Genomic DNA, 6,657 nt, shown 5'->3' with positions numbered 1-6,657 from the left:
GAATGCCGGATCCGGCACTAATACATTCCTATGGAAAGAAATGGCATCCGGCATTCAGGCAAATCTTCCGTTTTTTTGGCCAGAGATAAAACCGTAGCATGCTGCGGTTTTATCTTTTGCCTGATCAGTCTAAAAGACTGAACTGAAGACATCCTGATGCATCCTGAACGGATTACTCTCCATTCAGAATGCATGGGGATAAAACTGATCAGTTATTTTCCGGTATAGAGCCCCTAAGACGGAACTTAACAAATCTTTATGATGAGGACTGGGTTAAAGCCATGGCCTATTTAGCTACCACATTTTGATGTACAACGCATTATTAAGCAGGCGTAAAGACCCTCCTTCGTTGGTACTTGACTCCACATAGATTAAGTAGAATGTACGCAGGGGTATCCGCGTGTTGTTGGAGAGAAAGTGGACAAACACAAACTTTACTGCATATCCTGTGGAGTTGTCCAAAATTAGGGGCATATTGGCAGTAGATCTTTGCGTTAATATCAGAAATATGTGCCACTAAAACAGCGCCAGCCCCATCTTTGGCATTATTGTTCTTAGGGCCCTTTCACACTTGCGTTCTTTTCTTCCGGCATAGAGTTCCGTCGTCGGGGCTCTATGCTGGAAGAATCCTGATCAGTTTTATCCTAATGCATTCTGAATGGAGAGAAATCCGTTCAGGATGCATCAGGATGTCTTCAGTTCCGGACCGGAACGTTTTTTGGCCGGAGAAAATACCGCAGCATGCTGCGCTTTTTGCTCCGGCCAAAAATCCTGAACACTTGCCGCAAGGCCGGATCCGGAATTAATGCCCATTGAAAGGCATTAATCCGGATCCGGCCTTAAGCTAAACGTCGTTTCGGCGCATTGCCGGATCCGACGTTTAGCTTTTTCTGAATGGTTACCATGGCTTCCAGGACGCTAAAGTCCTGTTTGCCATGGTAAAATGTAGTGGGGAGCGGGGGAGCAGTATACTTACCGTCCGTGCGGCTCCCCGGGCGCTCCAGAGTGACGTCAGGGCGCCCCACACGCATGGATGACGTGATCGCATGGATCATGTGATCCATGCGCATGGGGCGCTCTGACGTCATTCTGGAGCGCCCCGGGAGCCGCACGGACTGTAAGTATACCACTCCCCCGCTCCCCACTACTACTATGGCAGCCAGGACTTTAATAGCGTCCTGGCTGCCATAGTAACACTGAACGCATTTTGAAGACGGATCCGTCTTCAAATGCTTTCAGTTCACTTGCGTTTTTCCGGATCCGGCGTGTACTCCATTTGCCGGAATTACACGCCGGATCCGGAAAAACGCAAGTGAACTGAAAGCATTTGAAGACGGATCCGGACAACGCAAGTGTGAAAGAGCCCTTAGTTATACAGCAATTTGCGTTGCCAGTAAGATCACTCCTAGGCCATATACTTCTCAGCGCTAAGTTGGTAATAACGCGTCATTGGAAAACGCCATACTCCCCACCAATAGAGGAAGTATACCGAACCTTAAACATGACATGCCGCTATGATAAAATGTTACCAAATACCATAATTAACCCCTTCCCGACTGTCATACGGCTATATACGTGCTAGCTGCACATACCTCGTGCAGCTAGCACGTGTACAGACGTCAGGCAGCTCTTTAATCCAAGCGCTGCAAAACGCTTGGATTAAAGCTTCTGCTGCTGTCACGGACAGCATACAGTTCAGTAATGCCGGCAAGGGACCAATCAGAGTGGTCCCTTACTGGCAATCAATCCGATTGGTTAATTTATGCAGTCTAACCAATCGGTTCACGGCAGTGTAAAAATGCCTGTTCCAGACTCTGATCTGCACTCTGCTCGTGCCCCCCCGATCTGTGCCTCCCCTGTGTGCCTCCTATCCCCCCCCCCCCCCTGTGAGCCCTGCCTCTTTGCTGGGCAGGCGCTCTCCCGTCCGGCCATCTGTCACCGCCTGCCCCTGATGCGGCCCCCCCCCCATGTATCCGGCCCCCAGCGAGTGTCAGCCTGATGCGGTCCCCCCCCATATGTGCCCCCTGCCCCATCTGGGCCCCCTGCCCCCAATGCGGTCCCCCTGCTGTGTGTGATGGCGGCGGTTCTGTGCTGACACTCTGCTGTAACCCCTTAGATGCCGCGGCATCCATGGGGTTAATAGAGGGAGGGGGCTCCCTCTCTCAACCATTGGGGCTGCCATGGCAACCGGACGCTTTGCAAAGGCGTCCAGTGTTGCCATCTACAGGACATCTGTTAGTATTGTACTTTGCAATGCAAGAGCATTGCAAAGTACAGTACAGCCATCAGCCGCACTAGATCTTCGAGATCCAAGTGGGACTTGATAAAGTGTGAAAACAAAAAAGTATAAATAAATAAATAAAAATGTAAATAAAATAAATTGCCTTTTCCTATAAAAAATGAAAAAATAAATAAATAAATAGACATATTAGGAATCACCGCGTAAGTAACAACCGGCTCTCTAAATATATCACATGATCCACCCTGTCTGATAAACACCATAAAAATAAAAACTGTATCAAAAAAAGCCTGTCACCTTACATCACAAAAAGTGCAACACCGAGCGATCAAAAAGGCGTATTTCAAACAAAATGGTACAAATAATACCGTCACCTCATCCCGCAAAAAATGAGTCCCTACATAAGAAAATCGCTCAAAAAATAAAAAAAACTATAGCTCTCATAACATGGAGACACTAAAACATCATTTTTTAATTTAAAATATGCTATTATTATTATGTTAAAGTGAAATAAATAAAAAAAAGTGTACATATTAGGTATCGCCGTGTCCGTAACAACATGCTCAATAAAAATATCACATAACCTAGCCCCTCAGGTCAACACCGTAAAAAAAAAAAATAATTAAACAGTGCCAAAAAAGCCATTTTTGTCACCTTACATCACAAAAAGTGCAACACCAAGCGATCAAAAAGGAGTATGCCCCCCCAAAATAGTACCTCATCCCGCAAAAAATTTGACTCTACCTAAGACAATCAGTCAAATATATAAAAATAAAAAATCTATGGCTCTCAGACTATGGAGAGTATTGCTATTATTGTGTAAAACTTAAATAAATAAGAAAAAGTATACATATTAGGTATTGCCACGTCTGTAACGATCTGCTCTGTAAAACTGTCACATGACCTAACCCCTCAGATAAACGCTGTAAAAATAAATAAATAAAAACTGTTCCAAAACAACCAATTTTTTGGTCACCTTGCCCCATAAAGTGTAATAATGAATGATCAAAAAATCCTATGTACCAAAAAATGGTACCAATAAAAATCTCAACTCTTTCTGCAAAAAACGAGCCCCTGCACAAGACGATCGGCAGAAAAATAAAAAAAAATATGGCGTTCAGAAAATGGAGATACAAAAATATAATTTCTTTTTCAAAAATGCTTTATTATGCAAAACTGAAACAAAAAACTAAGAAAGTAGACATATTTGATATCATTGCATCCGTGACAACCTGCTCTATAAAAATAGCACATGATCTAACCTGTCAAATCTTGTAAAAAAAAAAAAAAAAAACGGTGCCAAAACAGCCATTTTTTGGTTACCTTGCCTCACAAAAAACGTAATATAGAGCAATTAAAAATCATACTTGCCCCAAAATAGTACCAATAAAACTGGCACCTTATCCCCTAGTTTCCAAAATACTTTTTGGGAGTTTCTACTGTAAGGGTGCATCAGGGGGGCTTTAAATGGGACATGGCATCTAAAAACCAGTTCAGCAAAATCTGCCTTCCAAAAACCATGTGGCGCTCCATTTCTTCTGCGCCATGCGCCCTTACATCAGTTTACGACCACATTTGGGGTGTTTCTGTAAACCGCAGAATCAGGGTAATAATTATTGAGTTTTGTTTGGCTGTTAACCCTCAATGTGTTAAAGAAAAAAATGTATTAAAATAGAAAATCTGCCAAAAAAGTGAAATTTAGAAATGTAATCTCCATTTTCCTTTAATTCTTGTGGAACACCTAAAGGGTTAACAAGGTTTGTAAAATCAGTTTTGAGTAACTTGAGGGGTTTAGTTTCTACAAACCCTAAAGTGACTTCCGACCTGAACTGGTACTTAAAAAGTGGGTTTTGGAAATTTTCTTTTAAAATTTTAAGAATTGCTTCTAAACTTTTTGGTAAATTTGGGATTTTTTCATAAATAAAGGTGAAATATATTGACTCAAATTTATGACTATCATGAAGTACAATGTGTCATGAGAAAACAATCTCAGAATGGCTTGGATAAGTAAAAGCGTTCCAAAGCTATTGCCACATAAAGTGACGCATGTCAGATTAGTAAATTTTGACCTGGACACTGGGGCATCAATGACCCTTGGTCATGAAAGGGTTAATACAGAAGGGGTGGAGAAAACCTGAACGCCCTAACATGCTAGATACACACCTTGACAATTTTTGATAGGTACTCATAAACACTCCAAAATAACAAACTAAATGGGATCTCAGGGAACCAGAGTTATAGTTAGTTTACACCTGTTTATTTGATGATCTATTTTATGTGTTGATATACGTAGAGGTTCTAGGTATGGCAGCATCTATGCGGATGCCCTGGTGCCTATGCATAGAGATAACGATATAATATATTTGAATGGATGGAAACATGGGGTGATGTTGAGCAGAATACAATGTGCATTTTTACATATGTGGCTGTGTCCACGAAAAGTATGTTTATTCTTATTGTACTGTTGAAGCCGGGAGCCGCACGGACGGTAAGTATACTGCTCCCCCGCTCCCCACTACATTTTACCATGGCAAACAGGACTTTAGCGTCCTGGAAGCCATGGTAACCATTCAGAAAAAGCTAAACGTCGGATCCGGCAATGCGCCGAAACGACGTTTAGCTTAAAGGGGTTATCCCATCATAATGATCACTGTTAAATCTGTTAATGATTTGACAGTGATCATTTTTGTAAATATACTTTATTAACAAATTCCCACCGATTAGGATAAAATTCATCCCCGCTTACCTTATTGTTGTGACTCGGTCTCCCCTGGTTACGACCACCGCTCTTCTGCAAAATCCTGATGGTCGCGCTTGCCCAGAAGACTCCTTCTTTTCTCCCGGCCGGGCCACTCGCTGTCCTGAACGCGCACGCTGCTGCGCATGCGCGACGGTGACTTCTTCCCGGCCAGAATAGTACAGAGCTGCGAACGCGCACGCCGGCTCTGTACTATACTGGCCAGAAATAAGTCACATTGCGCATGCGCGGCAGCGTGCACGTTCAGTCCAGCGCGCGGCCCGGCCGGGAGAAGACTTCAATCAAGATGAAGCCCGCCCCCAGCCAGAATCCAGGAAGTGAACGCGCGGTGGCAGCAGGTAAGTATAAAAACGCAAAGTGGGATAACCCCTTTAAGGCCGGATCCGGATTAATGTCTTTCAATGGGCATTAATTCCGGATCCGGCCTTGCGGCAAGTGTTCAGGATTTTTGGCTGGAGCAAAAAGCGCAGCATGCTGCGGTATTTTCTCCGGCCAAAAAACGTTCCGTTCCAGAACTGAAGGCATCCTGATGCATCCTGAACGGATTTCTCTCCATTCAGAATGCATGGGGATATACCTGATCAGGATTCTTCCGGCATAGAGCCCCGACGACGGAACTCTATGCCGGAAGACAAGAACGCAGGTGTGAAAGAGCCCTAAAGCGTGCTGTACACTGAACAGTACATAGCATATCCAGTAGATAAGTATACATATTACATGCTCAATCCTTGTTTCTCTAATAGCAGACATTGAGAGACAGATGGACTGTCACACATTACACTGTTGACAGGATCCTATTGATTACACTATCTATATGTGTATGATTGGTGTGACCTAAAAACTATTGGGCTCATTTATCAAACTGGTGTAAATGGTTGCCTATAGCAACCAATCAGACTTCATTTTTCATGGCTCCTTTGGAAAATGAAAGGTGGAATCTGATTGGTTGCTACAGGTAGCTAAGCCAGTTCTACTTTACATCAGTTTGATAAATGACACTATATGTGTATACAGTCCGGTCCATAAATATTGGGCCATCGACACAATTCTAACATTTTTGGCTCTATACACCACCACAATGGATTTGAAATGAAATGAACAAGATGTGCTTTAACTGCAGTCTGCCAGCTTTAATTTGGGGGTATTTACATCCAAATCAGGTGAACGGTATAGGAATTACAACAGTTTGCATATGTGCCTCCCGCTTGTTAAGGAACCAAAAGTAATGGGACAGAATAATGATCATAAATCAAACTTTCACTTTTTAATACTTGGTTGCAAATCCTTTGCAGTCAATTACAGCCTGAAGTCTGGAACGCATAGACATCACCAGACGCTGGGTTTCATCCCTGGTGATGCTCTGCCAGGCCTCTACTGCAACTGTCTACAGTTCCTGCTTGTTCTTGGGGTATTTTCCCTTCAGTTTCTTCTTCAGCAAGTGAAATGCATGCTCAATCGGATTCAGGTCAGGTGATTGACTTGGCCATTGCATAACATTCCACTTCTTTTGCTGCATCTGCCTTCAGGAAGAAAGGCATCATCAGAAACACACTGCGGGCTACACTCAGGTACTGCTGGCGGCTTGGGATGGTTTTGGGAGGTGACAGGTTCCCTTTAACATTTATTAAGTCTTAGCGGGTTAATTACTATCCAGAAATAC

General features: G+C 43.4%; 1 long non-coding RNA gene across 1 annotated transcript; it reads right to left on the bottom strand.

The window, feature by feature from the left end:
* Window positions 1-1,676: 1,676 nt before the first annotated feature.
* On the bottom strand, window positions 1,677-6,308 carry LOC120987046. Its single transcript, XR_005775894.1, has 3 exons — window positions 6,298-6,308; window positions 3,116-3,121; window positions 1,677-1,824 (listed from the first exon to the last, which is right to left on the bottom strand). It is a non-coding gene; the product is annotated as an uncharacterized LOC120987046 (long non-coding RNA).
* Between the last annotated feature and the right edge of the window lie 349 nt (window positions 6,309-6,657).

Source organism: Bufo bufo, chromosome 1 (assembly GCF_905171765.1).
Source record: "Bufo bufo chromosome 1, aBufBuf1.1, whole genome shotgun sequence".
Classification (NCBI taxonomy): domain Eukaryota; kingdom Metazoa; phylum Chordata; class Amphibia; order Anura; family Bufonidae; genus Bufo; species Bufo bufo.
This window is presented reverse-complemented; position numbering and strand designations above follow the sequence as displayed.